We start from the raw sequence: 18,598 nt of genomic DNA, 5'->3' as shown, positions 1-18,598 counted from the left end.
TGAGCAGCTTTTTGTGTGTCTGTTCACCATCTGCATGTCTTCTTTGGAAAAATGTCTATTCAGGTCCTCTGCCCATTTTTAAATCAGATTGGGGTTTTTTTGGTGTTGAGTTGTATAAATTTTTTATATATTTTGATTATCAACTCCTTATCAAATATGTTATTTGCAAATATCTTCTCCCATTCAGTAGGTTGTGTTTTTGTTTTGTTGCTGGTTTCCATTGCTGTGCAAACACTATTTTTTTTTTTAAAGATTTTATTTATTTAACAGAGATAGAGACAGCCAGCGAGAGAGGGAACACAAGCAGGGGGAGTGGGAGAGGAAGAAGCAGGCTTATAGCAGAGGAGCCTGATGTGGGGCTCGAACCCAGAACGCTGGGATCACGCCCTGAGCCGAAGGCAGACGCTTAACCACTGTGCCACCCAGGCGCCCCTGTGCAAACACTATTTATTTTGATGTAGTCCCAATAGTTTATTTTTACTTTTGTTTCCCTTGTCATAGAACACATATCTAGAAAAACATCCTTACAGCCAATGTCTGAGAAATTACTATCTGTGTTCTGTTCTTGGAATTTTATGGTTTCAAGTCTCACATTTAGGTCTTTAATGAATTTTGAGTTATTTTTTGTGGATGCTGTAAAAATGGTCCAGTTTCATTCTTTTACATGTAGTGTCCAGTTTTCCAGCACCATTTATTGAAATGAGTATCTTTTCCCCATTGCATACACGTGCTCCTTTGTCCTAGATTAGTGGACCATATAACTGTAGGTTAATTTCTGGGGTCTCTATTCTGTTCCTCTCATGTGTCTGTTTTTGTGCCAGTTATATACTGTTTTGACTATTACAGCTTTGTCTATATCTGGGCTTGTGATACCTCCAGCTTTGTTCTTCTTTCTCAGGATTGCTTTGGCTATTCAAGGTCTTCTGTGGTTCCATATAAACTTTAAGATTATTTATTCTAGTTTCGTAAAAAATGCTCGTGGTATTTTGATAGGGATTGCATTGAATCTGTTTTGAGCATTGAATTGCTTTTGGGTAATATGGACATTTTGCCAATATTAAGTCTTAATCCATGAGCATGGAGTATCTTTCCATTTGTGTCATCTTTCATTTCTTTCATCATTGTTTCATAGCTTTCAGTGATGTTTTGATGAAGAAAGATTTATTTAAGTGAACAAAAATACAGGATATAGTCAATAAACCTGATTGCATTTTAAATTTGTGTTTAAGTGTCTGCTCTTCTATTAAAAATTAATTTTGTTAGGGTAAGATTATTGTCACTCTTATTGATGTTTCCTTCCTCTAGACCTAGCATAGTGCATGGACCAAAGCAATTTCTCAAAATATATTCATTATGTAAAGGAGGATTTACATTGTCTTCCCAACCAAATTATTAGAAACAAAAATTAATTTAATATATATATAAACATTTTATAGTTTATAAAACTTTCTCATATTTTTTAGTTATTGTTTCTTAAATTTAGGATTTGTCCTCCTTTATGTATGAGCAATAATCCTATCCACACAGTGTTGTCATTACTCTCCAGTTAGTTGTATCTTTGGATTTTTCCACTTATGATTGTATTTTGAAAAGATATATTGATAAGGACCTTTGAAGCAGCTGTCCTTAAGTATAGTTGCAATCCTTAGGTAAAAAACTATGAAGCTAACAGTCACACAAAAAACATGGTGCAGAGACTGATACTTAAACATTGAGGAAAATGGAAGATAATGATATAAACCAAACTTTAATAACAACTCTTAATGACCTAAATAAAAGATTTTTGTTTTCTAGTTATATTCACATGAAGAGGGGGACAATTTACACGGAAAATAGCCACTCAAACAATTCTGTTATGTAATAATAGGTTGGATCCAATCACATTAAATACTAAATTCTACCTTATTTGTTTCTTTTACATTTAACATAGGGACAGAGTTAGACACTTTTGCTTAAGTAGTGATTCAGACATAATTTAGAATGTTCTAATTTGGTGACTAACAGACTACCTCACAACTTGTAGATTTCATATTTGGAATTTGCAAATAGAAGATAATTCACCTGAGCTCTCTTCCTTTCTTCCACACCAGCAGGCTTAGGGAGGCTCTCTGCCTATTATGTCTTACTATGTATAGCTGTACATAAATTCCCAGAGGAGCACCTTCTTCAAATGAAGTCAAAACAATTAAAAAGCAACCAGAATTCATAGCATAGTTACCTGTGTTTGCTGTAGGTAAAAGATCCTCGGTGTGTCCAAGGTTTCATTTGGCCTCCCTCAACTGAATGTCAACAAACTTATCCATGACAGAAATTGAGGAAAAAATCTGAGAAATCTGTATTTAGTCTTATGTTTCCTACTTGTAAGGAAGGGAGTTGAGCTTCCTGTCTATTTTTATTGTTTAATATCCTTCTGCTCTTCCTTTCCATCCTTCAAACAAAATGAGTAGAAGTCTCTCACATATATTCTTTCACTGATTATTTATACATATATTATCGTTCATATTTATCAAGATCACACACAGTATTTAGTTCTGTTTCAATAACAAAATGATTTAAAAATAAATTTCAAATATTAACAAGCAAGCAAAAAGTGACTTGGGGGAAATAAAGATGTATGCAAAAATTCAAGAGCTATACATAACCTACTATTTAATAACATTGTCTTAATAAGAATAAATAATAGGGAACTGGATAATATACCTCAGGGCCTTTTTTTCTTTGGAGTTGTTATTAATCTCTTTCATGGAATTGACTCAGTGACTGGTAGCATATCTCATTGAGACACCATGGGTTATGTATTTTAAGATAATAAAAATAGTTTTAGAAGCAGTATATGGTAAAGTGGTTAATGGATGCCCAAATATGTCCATGTCCTAACTTCTGAGATTTGTGAATATATTATCTTACATGATAAAACGGACACTGTAATGTGATCAAGTATTTTCTTTTGTCCCTGATTAAGCCTTTTTATTCTTCAAGCTTTTGTCCTGCTACAGCAGCATTTCCAGGAAAGGAGATTTTTTTTTTTTAATTCAACTAATTAACATATAGTGTATTATTAGTTTCAGAGGTAGAGTTCAGTGATTCATCAGTCTTATACCCAGTGCTCATTATATCACGTGCCCTCCTTAATGCCCATCACCCAGTTACTCCATCTCCCTCCCCCCTCCCCTCCAGCAACCCTCAGTTTGTTTTCTTTTTTTTTTTTTAAAGATTTTATTTATTTATTCAACAGAGATAGAGACAGCCAGCGAGAGAGGGAACACAAGCAGGGGGAGTGGGAGAGGAAGAAGCAGGCTCATAGCAGAGGAGCCTGATGTGGGGCTCGATCCCATAAAGGCCGGGATCACGCCCTGAGCCGAAGGCAGATGCTTAACCGCTGTGCCACCAAGGCGCCCCCTCAGTTTGTTTTCTAGGATTAAGAGTCTCTTATGGTTTGTATCCCTCTCTGATTTCCTCTTGTTTTATTTTTTCCCTTTTCCCCCTATGATCCTCTGTTTTGTTTCTTAAATTCCACATATGAGATCATATGTCTTTCTCTGATTGACTTATTTCACTTAGCATAATATCCTCTAGTTCCATCCATGTCATTGCAAATGGCAAGATTTCATTTTTTTGATGGCTGAGTAGTATTCCGTTGTATATATACCACATCTTCTTTATCCATTCATCTGTCGATGGACTTCTGGGCTCTTTCCATGTTTTGGCTATTGTGGACATTGCTGCTATAAACATTGGGGTGTAGGTGCTCCTTTGGATCACTACATTTATATCTTTGGGGTAAATACCCAGTAGTGCAATTGCTGGATTGTAGGGTATCTCTATTTTCAATTTTCTGAGGAAACTCCATACTGTTTTCCAGAGTGGCTGTACCAGCTTGCATTCCCACCAACAGTGTAAGAGGGTTCCCCATTCACCTCATCCTCACCAACATCTTTTGTTTCCTGACTTATTAATTTTAGCCGTTGTATTTCCCTGATGCCAAGTGATGTTGAGCATTTTTTCATGTGTCAGCTGACCATTTGTACGTCTTCTTTGGAGAAATATCTGTTCATGTCTTCTGCCCATTTCTTGATTGAATTATTTATTCTTTGGGTGTTGAGTTTGATTCGTTCTTTATAGATTTTGGATATTAGCCCTTTATCTGATTAGACATTTGCAACTATCTTCTCCCATTCTGTCAGGTGTCTTTTGGTTTTGTTGACTGTTATCTTTGCTGTGCAAAACCTTTTTATTTTGATGAAGTCCCAATATTCATTTTTGCCTTTGTTTCCCTTGCCTTTGGAGACATGTCTAGCAAAAAGTTGCTGTGGCCGAGGTCACAGAAGTTGCTGCCCATGTTCTCCTCTAGGATTTTGATGGATCCCTGTACTGAGAAAACTATAGAATGAACACTCATGAAAGAAATTGAGGAAAACACAAACAAAAGGAAAAACATTCCATGCTCATGGATTGTAAGAAATTTGTAAAATGTCTATGCTACCTAGAGCAATCTATACATTCTATGCAATCCCTATCAAAATACTATCAACTTTTTTCACAAAGCTGGAAGAAATAATCCCAAGATTTGTAGGGAACCAGAAAAGACCCCAAATAGCCAAAGGAATGTGAAAAAGAAAACCAAAGCTGGAGGCGTTACAATTCCAGACTTCAAACTGTAGTACAAGGCTGTAATCATCAAGACAGTATGGTGCTGGCACAAAAACAGACACATAGGTCAGTGGAACAGAATAGAGAACCCAGAAATGTATGGTCAACTAATCTTTGACAAAGCAGGAATGGAAATCCAATGGAAAGAAGACAGTCTCTTTAACATAAATGGTGTTGGGAAAATTGGACAGTCACATGCAGAAGAATGAAACTGGACCATTTTCTGACACCATACATAAAAATAGACTCAAAATGGATGAAAGATAAAGTATTTTTGAATTGGGGAAATTATATTATATTATCTGGGTGGACCTGATGTAATCACAAGGATCCTTAAAAAGAGAAAGGTCAGAGTGAGGACAAAATTATGTGATGATGGAAGAAGGTTTTGGAGGAACATGTCACAAAGCCAAGGAAGGTCTGCAGCCTCTAGAGTCTGGAGGCAACAGGGAATAGCTTCTTTCCTGGGACCTCATAAATAACCAGCCCTTCCAACATTTTAATCTTAACCATGTAAGACTAATTTCAGGCTTCTGACGTCCAGAACTATCAGAGAAGAAAGTGTTACTTCACTAAATATGTGGTAATTTGTTGTAACAGTAGCAGAAATAAGTGATTTGATTTGTGGCTGATGAGGATGAGGATGAAAGTGCTGTTGTTTCTTTTCACTAGATTGTTATAGGGGTCTGAAAAGACAACTAAATATAATAAATCCTGTGTATCTAGTTAGAAGACAAGTGATTATATCACAATGTAGGTATTGCTCTCAGACCTAGTTATGATACAGTGCAGGGACATATGTGAAAATAAGTTAAATTGATAAGAGCTATGTTCTCAAAATTGGGCTTCTATGACAAGCTAATAAGCGAATATCAAAATCTACAGTAAATCAAGGAAATACTCAAGAAATTCTCCTAGATTCAGCAAGCAATATGCCTGTTAAGAATACATACACATTTTCCCCAATGTTCATAGCAGCATTGTCCACAATAGCCAAACTGTGGAAGGAGCCGAGATGCCCTTCAACAGAGGAATGGGTAAAGAAGATGTGGTCCATACATACAGTGGAATCTTACTTGGCCATCAGAAAGAACGATTACCCAATATTTGCATCAACATGGACGGGACTGGAGGAGATTATGCTAAGTGAAATAAGTCAAGCAGAAAAAGACAATTATCATATGGTTTCACTCATTTATGGAACATAAGAAATAGGGAGATCGGTAGGAGAAGGAAGGGAAGAATGAAGGGGGTAGACATAAGGGAAAATGAACCACGAGAGACTATGGATTCTGGGAAACAAACTGAAGGTTCAGAGGGAAGGGGAGTGGGGCAATGGGCTAGCCTGGTGATGGGTATTAAGGAGGGCACGTATTTCATGGAGCACTGCGTGTTACATGCAAACAATGAATCACGGAACACTACATCAAAAACTAATTATGTGCTGTATGGTGACTAACATAGCATTAAAAAAAAAAAAAAGTCTTCCCACCAAGGGAAAAAAAAAAAAGAATACATACACATTTTCAAATCAAATTGAATCAAGTACTCTGGTTATTTTGCCATACATACCTCTTGTGCCCTTTAGTGAATTCTAATGTCTGCTTATGTATTGATGTAAAATGTAGTGACTTGTTAAGTAAATTATTACTTGGGAGTGTTCTTGACTTTGGTTTTTCGTTTTCTTTACCCTTCTTTTCTTTTGCACAAGGTAGAGCAGCACAGTATGGTGCTTAGTTTCCAAAGGCTATTTAAGATCCTAGATATATACAATGGAAGTGGCCCTGAAAGAGAATAGATACACAGAATCAATTTTGATACTTTTGAAAAGGTCCAAGGAACTGGTAGGACCCAAACTAAGGGTGTAATATTTAATAATGAGATGAGAAGGGTTAAAAAATATGTAAAAGAAAGTATAGGATGAGGCATGTATCTGCATATTTGTATTTGCATATTGGTATCTATTTTGTTTCAAGAGTTTTATACGAGCTGTATATATTGCTTTCATTAAATCATTATCATTGCTCTACAATATGGTACTTTAAAAGAAAACATTGTTTATTTGGAGACATAATTAAAATAGGTAAAAATAAAAATCAGAATATAGTCATATTGCTGAGATTATTTGTGACACACTGGTATGGCTGAAATATTCTAAATCAAATCAGATCACTTAGTTCTGCTTATTTGGTATATATGTGTGTATGTGGTGTGTGTGTGTGTGTGTGTGTGTGTGTGTGTGTGGAGTACATGTATGTATACTTTTTCCTTTGTGTCTCTAAACTAGCTTGACAACTTTTCGTATTTTTTTTTGCAACTTAATCAATTTTGATGTGAAGTAGAGGTGACCTGATTTTACTTTCTTAATTATATAATTCATATTTGAGCATAATATTGAAGTAGACAAACTATTCATTCTCACATGCCACCACTATAAATATTACTGCATTTTATAAAATGATTACTTTGCCCAAGTTCCCCTTAGAATTTTATAATCTTTACAATTTGAAGTAAAGAAGGAAGTTGGCTTAGACCTTATTCCTTGTATTTTGAAGAGTCATAATTACCCTAATTATCTGCTCCAGTGCGATGTTAAAATGCTTTAACATTCCACTTTACCTCCAGAGGAATGTACTTAGTTTCTAAGAAGTTGCCATCTGTTTTTTATTTGAATACTCACTGTAGGTTAAAAATCCACTTGTGTGTGTTCAGTGCTATCAACATCATCCATCATGGGTTTCCTATTTCAGAGTATCTGCAAATGACAGTAGGAGGTGTAAAAGCAGGAGTCAACGGTGCAGAGAATGACCCAGATTTGTACCATCTCCTCTCTTCTCTGACAACATAGAGACTGTTTTCATTCTTTATTCAACTCTTCTTTTTCCTCTTTAAATGAACTTTTAATAATCTTTATCAATCCCAGAATGATCTTTGCAACCTTTCTTAATTCCCTCCAGTTCTCTGTTAATGTACGTATTTTTACAAAGGATTGTAAATATTTGCAGCTGCAAATATTGCATTTTGAGAAAAGCAAAGTATGAAAATTAGTGGAATAAAGAGACTGAATGTCACAGTAACATCATATTTTGATTAATTTGAACAAAGTAAAGGACATGTACATTTGGGGCGCCTGGGTGGCACAGCGGTTAAGCGTCTGCCTTCGGTTCAGGGCATGATCCCGGCGTTATGGGATCGAGCCCCACATCAGGCTCCACCGCTATGAGCCTGCTTCTTCCTCTCCCACTCCCCCTGCTTGTGTTCCCTCTCTCGCTGGCTTTCTGTCAAATAAATAAATAAAATCTTAAAAAAAAAAAAAGGACATGTACATTTGACTTAAAAAATTACGTAGACAATACCAACCAGAAGTATCAGTTTCTATTATTTACAGTACTGTAAACTTCCAAATCTGATTACAATTGATTGTCTATCAGTTGCATAGTTTAGATAAAGGGAAATTATCCCTTTTTGAAAAAAAAAAACCTATAAATTAGTGGTTTGTGAGGATGTTTTTCCCTTCATCACCAATCTGTTCAAGAATCTCATGATGAAGATTATATAGTCTCCCCCCAAAGGGAACAGTTACCTTCACTCAATATAGTATATTGAGTTTAGAAAGTTAATGAGCTCTGTGAAATATCGTGCTATCTTGACCTGCCCTTCAAACCTGCATCTTAATAGAAATGCAAAATTTAGAGTAGGCATACAACGTTGAACTTTCAAGTAAGTGTATAAAAGGCAACAGTGTCTTTAAGTGGTAATTTTCAATAAAATGAATGTATTCCTTCTTACCAAAGGAAAACAAGTGTTACCATATGTATATGCAATCAGGAGTGGTGCCTATACAAGATGATTTTTTTGGTCTGTACTTCCAGAGTATCTAAAATAGCAGGTTTTGAATTGGGTCTCAGGAGGCTAAATTTACTAGATGTAGCAGAAACTAAAAATAGGCAAATCTTCTAAAATTGATACTAGAAGTTTTAGAATATAAGTGGAATCAAAGAGTATTTGGCCTTTTGTGACTGGCATATTTCACTTAGAATAATGTCCTCCTGGTTCATCCATGTTGTAACCTGTGATAGAATTTCCTCCTTTTTAAAGGCTATATAATTTTCTCTTATGTGCATATACCCCATTTCCTTTATCCATTAATTTGTTGGTGGATATTTGGGTTGCTTCTATCCCTCAGATATTGTGACTAATGCTATAATAAACATAGGTGTGTAAATATCTTTTCAAAATCCTGCTTTGAGTATTTTGGGATATATACCCAGAAATGAGATTGCTGGATCACATGGCAAATCTATTTTTAATTTTCTGAGGATTCTTCATACTATTTTCTATACTGGCTACACCTCCTTACATTCCCACCTAGAGGGCACACGGATTCCAACTTTCTGTATCCTCATCAACTTATTGTTTTCTGTTTTTTTGATAGTGGTCATCCTCATGGGTGTGAGATGACATCTCATTGTGGTTTTGATTTGCATTTCCCTGATGATTAGTGATGTTGAACATCTTTACATGTGATTATTGTACATTGTTATACCTTCTTTGGAGAAACCTCTATTCAAGCTCTTTACCATTTATTATTGATTGATTGATTTAATTATTTATATTACTATTTTTTTGTTTCAAGTTTGTATTTAAATTCTAATTAGTTAACATAAAGTGTAATATTGGTTTCAGCAGTAGAATTTAGTGATTCATCACTACATATAACACCCAGTGCTCATCACAGCAAGGACCCTCCTTAATATACCCGTCACCCATTTAGCCCATCCCCTGCCCACCTCCCTCCAGCAAACCTCAGTTCTCTGTATTTAAGAGTCTCTTATGATTAGCCTCCTTCTCTTTTTTTTTAACCCCCTTCCCCTATGTTTATCTGTTTTGTTTCTTAAATTCCACATATGGTATTTGTCTTTCTCTGACTGTTTTGCTTAGCATAATACACTCTAGCTCCATCCCTGTCATTCTATCCTCTTAATAAAGAAAGGGTAAAAACCATATGATCTCTCCATAGATGCAGGAAAAGCATTTGACAAAATACAGCATCCTTTCTTGATAAGTAGGGAGAAAGGGAACATATCTCAACATCATAAAGGCCATATGCAAAAGACCCACAGCTAATATCTTCTGCAACTGGGAAAAACTGAGAGCTTTTCCTCTATAGTCAGGAACAGACAGGGATGTCTTGTTGTTTAACATAGGACTTGAGTATAAGTCCTTGAGTAAATAAGTCTCACTTATTTACTCAAGAGAATACAGACTAAGGAAAACCACTGATTCAGGGTTAACCCTGAGAACGAACCATGAGAACAAGGTTCTCTGTTTTGCTTTGTTCTCCACTATATCCCCAGCAATTAGAAGTTTTTGGCGTATAGTAGAAGCTCAATAAATAATTATTAAGTGATTTAAACTCTTTATAATCTATATCTTGGGAGGTTACTATTTCCTTTGAGGATGTATGGAGGCAAAATATTTTAATATTTTAATATTCTCAAGATTCTTTATGCAATTAAATATTACCTGGAGTTCCAGTTAAATTTTAATACCTGTTAATTAGAATGTCAGATGTTGGGGCTCTGGAGAATTAGCATTTTAAATAATTTTAAATAATATATTTTAAATCATCTCATATATATTTTTTGCACTTAAAAAGCACTCTTGCAGGGACGCCTGGGTGGCACAGCGGTTAAGCGTCTGTCTTCGGCTCAGGGCGTGATCCTGGCGTTATGGGATCAAGCCCCACATCAGGCTCTTCCGCTAGGAGCCTGCTTCTTCCTCTCCCACTCCCCCTGCTTGTGTTCCCTCTCTCGCTGGCTGTCTCTATCTCTGTCAAATAAATAAAATCTTAAAAAAAAAAAAAAAACACTCTTGCAAAGACCAAGACAATGATTTATTCTAACTGAGGAATTGCATGGTTGGAGTCTTATTCTTTCATAAAAAGAGATGGGAACCTCTTTTTCCTAAATTAAAAGTAAAAATCACAACAATATTGAATGATACAGGTGAAATTTTTAATTTAGAACTCTTTTAGGAAATGCAACTAATATTCTACTGTAAGCTTTATGTATTTAATAATGAGATTTTCTTTGTGATGGAAGACTGGAGGAGACCAGAAAGACTGTCTTAAGATAGAATGGGTTAAAAAATAAATAAATGAGAGGAGGGCTTGATTGTTAGCAAGTAAATGTATTGGTGAACCGAATTCTGTGGAATTCATGCCAAAGAGTTTAGCACACTGTAGGCTTAAAGAGGATCTTTAAGGTTGGTTGCCCTTTAAGAAGGTCTTTGCCCTTTGGTTATTATCTTCTCTTTTCATAGAAATTTGATCATATCTGTTAGTTAAAGAAGGGATTTGGAGGGGTAGGATCATACCTCTCATGAAAGGCTCACTATAGATCTGTAGTTTAGAGTGATATAATCAAGAGGAAAGTGGTAACAAAAAAATAGGTGGATTCATAATTAGTGTCCCTGCCTAGGTAGTGTGTTATCTATAAGCTATGTATAAACTTTAATAGAATGCCAATACTTGTTGGCTACACTTAAAAAAATTTTTTTTTGAAGATTTTATTTATTTATTTGACAGAGACACAGCGAGAGAGGGAGCATAAACAGCAGGAGTAGGCAGGCAGAGGGAGAAGCAGGCTTCACACTGAGCAGGGAGCCAGATGTGGGGCTCGATCCCAGGACCCTGGGATCATGACCTGAGCTGAAGGCAGACACTTAATGACTGAGCCACCCAGGCACCCTACACTTTTAAATTTTATTTAGAATTTGATCACTTCTTGCCAGCCTTACTGCAACATCCTCATCGAGATGTGTTTGTCTCAGATTCCAATAGCTCTTAACTAGCCCACTTCTTTCTCACTGTCCCCTGATCATTTACCACTAGCCATTCATAAAAGTACATCTAATGTTCCTGTTAAAATACAAGCAAGATCATATCACTATTCTAATGAACAACTTTCACTGGTTTCCCAGTACACTCTAAAGGCCAAAGTCCTTAGTATCGTTTATAGGGTAATATATGAATCTGTCTCCTCCTTACCTTATTATGGCTTTACTCTTTTTCTTCTCAGCTCCAACATTAATGGTCCCCTTTTGGTACCTGGAACTTTGTCAGGCGTGCTCCTGATTTAAATGTTCAGAGTTGCACTTCTCTTGCTTTTAATCTATATCCACTAATTCTTTCATTTCCTTTAGATATTTATTAAAAAAAATAACCTTCTTAGTGAGTTTTTTTTCTTGGTACTCTATCCAAACTCCAACCATTCAGCATTTCCTGTGCCCTTCCTCGCTTAATTGTTTTTTTCCTCTTTGTTACTTACCCCTATGCAATATATTTTAATTATTTATTATGCATCCCATTAGAAAGTAAACTCCATGAGAACAAGGTTCTCTGTTTTGCTCTGTTCTCCACTGTATCCCTAGCAATTAAAAGTTTTTGGCACATAGTAGGAGCTCAGATAATTATTAAGTGATTTAAAACTATAAGATCTATTCTTTTAAGGAGTTAATAGAATTGGTTTCTGTAATGCGTAGAACAGCGAGAATGTTGTTGCCTATAAATGCCTTAAATGGAAAAAAAATTGTACACCTCCCATAGGAATGGAAGCATATAGTGATTCTAGAGTTGTTTTAGTCTAGGACTTAACAATAATCTCAGGAACCCAAGCTATTTCCATTACTCCGTGTTGCCATAATTGTTTTTTTTGATGGCTTCTGTTACATTTATTCACTTCTTGATCAAAACATTACTGTGTTGACAACAATGTCTAGGGGGCCAAATGAACTCTTTATTCCTGTACAGATCATGTTATCTTTTTTTTTTCTTTTAAAATTGTATTTATTTATTTGAGAGAGAGAACATGAGCAGGGGGAAGGGGCAGCGGGAGAAGGTAGACTCTCCAGAGCCCCATGTGGGACTCTTTCCCAGGACCCCAGGATCATCATCTGAGTTGCAGGCAGATGCTTAACCAACTGAGCCACCCAGGCGCCCCATGTTATCTTCTGTATAGAGAAAAAGTGTAAGTAGGAAGTCTAGTATGGAAGATACTACATATTTAGAGCAGAGAAGCACTGGTGCTTGCTTGGACTGGTAGGTTTACAACTGAACTAGAGAAAAGTGAAAGGATTTGCAACTTAGTTTGTGGGTAGAAATCATAAGGCAGATTAATGGGATCAACTGTGGAAGGTGAGAGAATTTGAGGATTTAAGATGTCTACTTTCTTGTTTATATTTGTCTTCAGGTAATTGGATAGAGATACAAATTGGCTAGAGATACCATTTACAGAAGAAGGTTTACCACTTACATAAAGAAGGTTTCGAAGGAATAACTCAAGTTTTACATGTATGTGTGCATATATATGAAATATGATAATCCAGTCATTTTAACCACTGCTCAATAGAAAATATCTGTCAACTACATAAAATGATCTTAAAAGTTTGTAGAATCATATTTGTCAATTATATACAGACAGTAGTTCATGTTATTTTGTTCAGACTTTAATACCAGCCATTTTGTTTTTTAAGTACTTGGATGACTATTGACTTGCTGTGTGTGTGTGTGTGTGTGTGTGTGTGTGTGTGTGTGTGTAAAGCAGCACTTTATTTATTTTTCATTTCAATTTTTTATTTAAATTTCAGTTAACATACAGTGTAATATTGGTTTGGGGAGTAGAACTTAGTGACTCATCACTTACATATAACACCCAGTGCTCATCACAAGAAGTGCCCTCCTTAATATCCATCACCCATTTAATCCATCCTCCAGCCCACCTCCCCTCCAGCAACCCACAGTTTATTCTCTGTAGTTAAGAGTATTTTATGGTTTGCCTCTCTTTTTCCCCCTATATTCATCTGTTTTGTTTCTTAAGTTCCACAAATGAATGAGATCATAAGGTATTTGTCTTTCTCTGAAGGACTTATTTCAGTTAGCATAATACACTCTAGCTCCATCCATGTCATTGCAAATAGCAAGATTTCATTCTGTTTATTGCTGGAATAATTGTGTGTGTGTGTGTGTGTGTGTGTGCGTGCGCGCACTGCACGCGCCACTTCTTCTTTATCCATTCATCAGTTGTTGGACATTTGGACTCTTTCCATAATTTGGCTACTGTTGATAAAGCTGCTGTAAACATCAGGGTGCATATATTCCTTCAAATCAGGATTTTTGTATCCTTTAGGTAAATACCTAGTAGTGTAATTGCTGGATAATAGGGTAGTTCTAATTTTTAAAAAGATTTTATTTATTTATTTGACAGAGGGAGAGAGAGCTCAGAGGGAGAGGGAGAAGCAGAGACTCCCTGCTGAGCAGAGAGCCGGATGTGGGGCTCCATCCCAGGAACCTGAGATCATGACTGAGGCGAAGGCAGACGCTTAACCAACTGAGCCATCCAGGTGCCCCAGGTTAGTTCTAGTTTTAACTTTTTGAGGAAACTCCATACTATTTTCCAGAGTGGCTGCCCCAAAGTTTGCGTCCCCACCAACAGTGTAAGAGGGTTCCCCTATCTCTATATCCTTGCCAACATCTGTTGTTTCCTGAGTTGTTGATTTTAGTCATCTGACATGTGAGGGGTATCTCATTGTAGTTTTGATTTGTAGTTCCCTGATAATGAGTGATATTGAGCATCTTTTCATGTGTCTGTTAGCCATCTGTATGTCTTCTGTGGAAAAATGTCTATTCATGTCTCCATTTCTCAACTGGATTATTTTTTTTGGATGTTGAGTTTGGTAAGTTATTTATAGATTTTTAGGTACTAACCCTTTATCAGATAGGTCATTTGCAAATATCTTCTCCCATTCCAGAGACCGTCTTTTAGTTTTGTTGATTGTTTCCTTCACTGTGCAGCAGCTTTTTATCTTGATGAAGTCCCAGTTCATTTTTGCTTTTGTTTTCCCTGTTTCCAGCAATTTTCTAGTAAGAAGTTGCTACAGCTGATGTCAAAGAGGTTGCTGCCTGTGTTCTTCTCTAGGATTTTGATGGTTTGCTGTCTCACATTTAGGTCTCTCATTCATTTTGAGTTTATTTTTGTGTATGGTGTAAGAAAGTGGTCCAGTTTCATTCTTCTGCATGTTGCTTTCACTTTTCCCCAACACCATTTGTTGAAGAGAAAGTCTTTTTTCCATTAGATATTCTTTCCTGCTTTGTTGAAGATTAGTTGACCATAGAGTTGTGGGTCCATTTCTGGGTTTTCTATTCTGTTCCATTGATCTATGTGTCTGTTTTTGTGCCAGTACCATGCTGTCCTGATGACTACGGCTTTGTAATAGAGCTTGAGTCCGGAATTTACTGCCTCCCTCTTTGCTTTTGCTTTTTCTAGATTGCTTAGGTTATTTGGGAGTCTTTTGTGGTTCCATACAAATTTTAGAATTGTTTGTTCTAGCTCTGTGAAAAATGCTGGTGGTATTTTGAGAGGGATTGCATTAAATCTGTAGATTGCTTTGGGTAGCATAGACATTTTAACAATATTAGTTCTTCCAATCCATGAGCATGTTTCCCCTTTCTTTGTGTCATCTTCAATTTCTCTCATAAGTGTTCTGTAGTTTTCAGGGTAGAGATCTTTTACCTCTTCGGTTAGGTTTATTCCTAGGTATATTATGGTTTTTGGTGCAGTTGTAAATGGGAGAGATTCCTTGATTTCTCTTTCTGCTGCTACATTATTGATGTATAGAAATGCAACAAGTTTCTGTATATTAGTCTTGTATCCTGCGACTTTACTGAATTTGTGCATCAGTTACAGCGATTTTTTGGTGGAGTCTTTCAGGTGTTCTGTGTAGAGTATCCTGTTGACTTGCTTTTATAAATTCAAGTGAGACAAATAAAATAGGAAGGAAATTTAAATTAAACCTTAGAATTTTCTTATGAAATTCACTCTCCTCTAGTTCCCAGGGAGGGAATGAAATTAGAAGCCTGGAGTTGCAGAGTGTATCACATCAGGTGTCTCACTTCACAAAAATAGTAAAACCAGGAAATCTCATTCTATAAAATATGGAGGCAGTTTTCTGAAATCCATTATATATGTTTGTTCAAACAAATTTTTCAAAAAATTAAAACTACTAATTTCATGTAACTGAGAATTAAAATATTCCACTAGATTTCCTTATTGATAGAACTATAAATTTTAAAGTATAAAATTAGAAATTTTCTTTTTATGTATGGGGTGGGAGGGACCTTAACCTAAAGCAGGCCAGCATCACAGGCTTTCAACACATGGCATGGCATATACTTCCGGGGGTGTGTGTTAGAAAAGTTAGTGTTTTTACATAAGCATCATGCTAGAGCTTTCGCTGGTATCAACATTTATTTTTCTCTTTTATTTCAACCCTGGAAAACAAGACTTACTTTACATCAAATGCTGTTCGGTAGTTTTTCAATATTATTGTGTATTTGCAAGATGCTCATCGGGGACTGGTTTTCTATAGATAACAACCCTGTAACTGCCTATCGACACTGAAGGGAAAGAACTATGGTCACACAGTGAAAACACTTATTTCTGAATTATGTTTAATGGATTATTATAACAGCAAGTAACCAATAAAATTTTGTCCCAATGTATCTTATTCCTTCTATATTTTGTTAATCTAAAAGTCCATGCAATTTTAAATGGCCCACATGATCAGTCACAGTTTTTAAGGACCCCGAAATTTCCTTATAATACAAATGAAAACTGAATATGTTTTTTAGTCGTTAACTCCCTTCACTTCTAAAATTGGTACACTACATACAGACACTTTGCTCTCTTCATAGCTGTAAACACAGTTTAGTACAGCATGAGTAATTTTGTTTCATACAAGTCATATGGCGAGGGATTATCAAACAAAGCTCAAGGGCATGCAAAAGACTCAGTTTTATTTAAATCTGCCTCCTCCAGCCGCTCCTCGTTTGAAAGAAAAAAATGCCATTTTAAACTCCCTCTCGCCCGTCCACTGTATTCTCTTATTAACAAGATGATAAGAATAACACCAAGGAACCCAGTGGTGGTAGTGGTGGGTGGAGTGGTGGCAATCACATTTATAAAATGCATGAAGCCAGAAAATGTAAGTAATTGCATGATGCATGCTGTGTATGTTGCCAGATTGTGTGTAGATTATAAAAAGGAAAAGATGTCACGTTGAGGTTCAGTGAATATATCTGAAATTATGGCACTTATTTCCCAAGTATTAACTAAGATCCTACTATGTGTTTAGATACAGAATAAGGATAAGAAGCAGGGTATCCACCGATTACATGGCATTTGATCTTATTTCATCCTAGTTCATCTTCACTACAACCCTCCAGATTCTTACATTTTGTCCATTTTACTGTCAAAATTGTGATGGCCAGCTGATATCTGGCATATTACTGGAGAAAAAAACATGGTCCCAATAACTCATCCTCTGCCTTGTTCTAAGGCCACGGTTATTGTTCTGCAATTTCATTGTGTCTGTTGTTCAGTGGTTTTAACAGCTTTCCTTCTTATTTACTCCTTCTGAATCTTTTTCCATAGGAAATGGTCCAGAGTCATAGTCCCTCACACCCTGGGGGTGGATGCCCTCTTTCATTACAGCCCCGGAGCTTGCTGCCCAAGAGCTTTCCCTCGGTGTTATCTACTCTACTGTGTTGTAGCCTGCTAATCCAATTGTTGGTTCATATGGCAAATGATTATGAAAAAACTCAAATTTAGCACTTTGCTCTTTAGACCTATGAGATTAATATATAGGACAAACATGAGATTTAGGAGATCCAGTACCTGAATTTTATTAGTAAAAGCAAGCAACATAAAACATGAAAGAAGAAAAAGAGGGATGTTTGTGTCCAGTTTCATGTAGGACTCCAGTGTTGATGGGAAGGGATTTTTTACTTCTGACCCTGGTTATAAGGCATCCTCCATTTCTTCTTTTACTGAGAGAGCAAGTGCTAGGCTAGAGTCCAGCCAATAAGACTGGAAAGGAGGGGGAAGAGTGGTGGCTCTTCTCTCATTACATTGCTCAAATACCAGCCGGTTAAGTCAACAACTCTGCTCTAACTCCTCTTCATTAACAAATTCGGTCCTCTGATTTTTTTAATTTTCATGAAATAAATGAAAAGATAATCAAAATCATATGATTAAACCTAACAATATATTTGTATCCATATTGCAGAAGAAATCTCTAATAATAATATTACTCAATTAAAAACTGGAGAATTTCCTTTAACCTGATTTTTTTTGTGCATATCATAAACTAAAATGTTCCCATCAATTAATTGTAAACTACCTAAAATGGACCAATGAAACACCAAATAAGGTCCCAAATTAATTGATTTAACCCACAGGTAATTATCTTTAGGTATCTTTTAGATTCATGAAACTTTTTTTGACATTGGGGATAAAGCAGGGAAACACACCCAATTTCTATTCTCATGGAGCACCGTAGAGACAGTACATTAATATATACGCATGTGAAGTGAAGAGCATTATGGGGAAAGATAAGGCAGGTTAAGAAAAATAATATGTGGCAAGGCTGCAGTAGTGTGAGAGTGGAGGCTGCTAATTTATCCAGGCTGTTCAAGGAGGGCTTCTGTGAACAGATGTCACTTGAGAGTAAACACGAAGGTTGAGAGAATGAGCCATGTGGAAATGTGGGGCATGAATTGTGTAACTGAGGTAACAGCGTGAAGGACTTGAGGTGGGAGCATAGCTGGAGTCCAAATACAACCAGGAGACCAGCCTGCGCAGAGCACAGGGAGCAGGAACCAGTAGAAAACAAGATGTGAAAGGCAAGGGAGAGTGACAGATCCTGAGGGGCACTGCACTTCCATGTAAGGACTTTGAGAAACCTTCCCAGTGAGTAAAGATCTGTCAGCCAGGGGGCCAGTCTGGCTGCTGGAAGGAAAATAATTGTTGTTTTTACAAATTCTGCAACATAAATTTGCTCACAAATCTTTTATATATTTTACCACTTTGTATTTTAACTGAAAAACTTT

The 18,598-nt window shown here is 36.3% G+C and overlaps 1 long non-coding RNA gene across 1 annotated transcript in view; it reads left to right on the top strand.

Annotated features, from left to right (window-relative positions):
- The window catches only part of LOC148109432 (uncharacterized), a 191,941-nt gene that overhangs the window by 97,083 nt on the left and 76,260 nt on the right, over positions 1–18,598 (top strand). Inside the window, exon 2 of the long non-coding RNA XR_015725630.1 lies at positions 13,917–14,061. This is a non-coding gene — a long non-coding RNA (uncharacterized LOC148109432). The remainder of the gene's footprint in view (positions 1–13,916; positions 14,062–18,598) is intronic.

This window comes from Ursus americanus, chromosome 9, assembly GCF_024610735.1.
Source record: "Ursus americanus isolate L20-20 chromosome 9, mUrsAme1.1.p, whole genome shotgun sequence".
Taxonomy (NCBI): Eukaryota; Metazoa; Chordata; class Mammalia; order Carnivora; family Ursidae; genus Ursus; species Ursus americanus.
The sequence above is the reverse complement of the archived record's forward strand: the minus strand, read 5'-3'. Positions and strand labels throughout refer to the sequence as shown.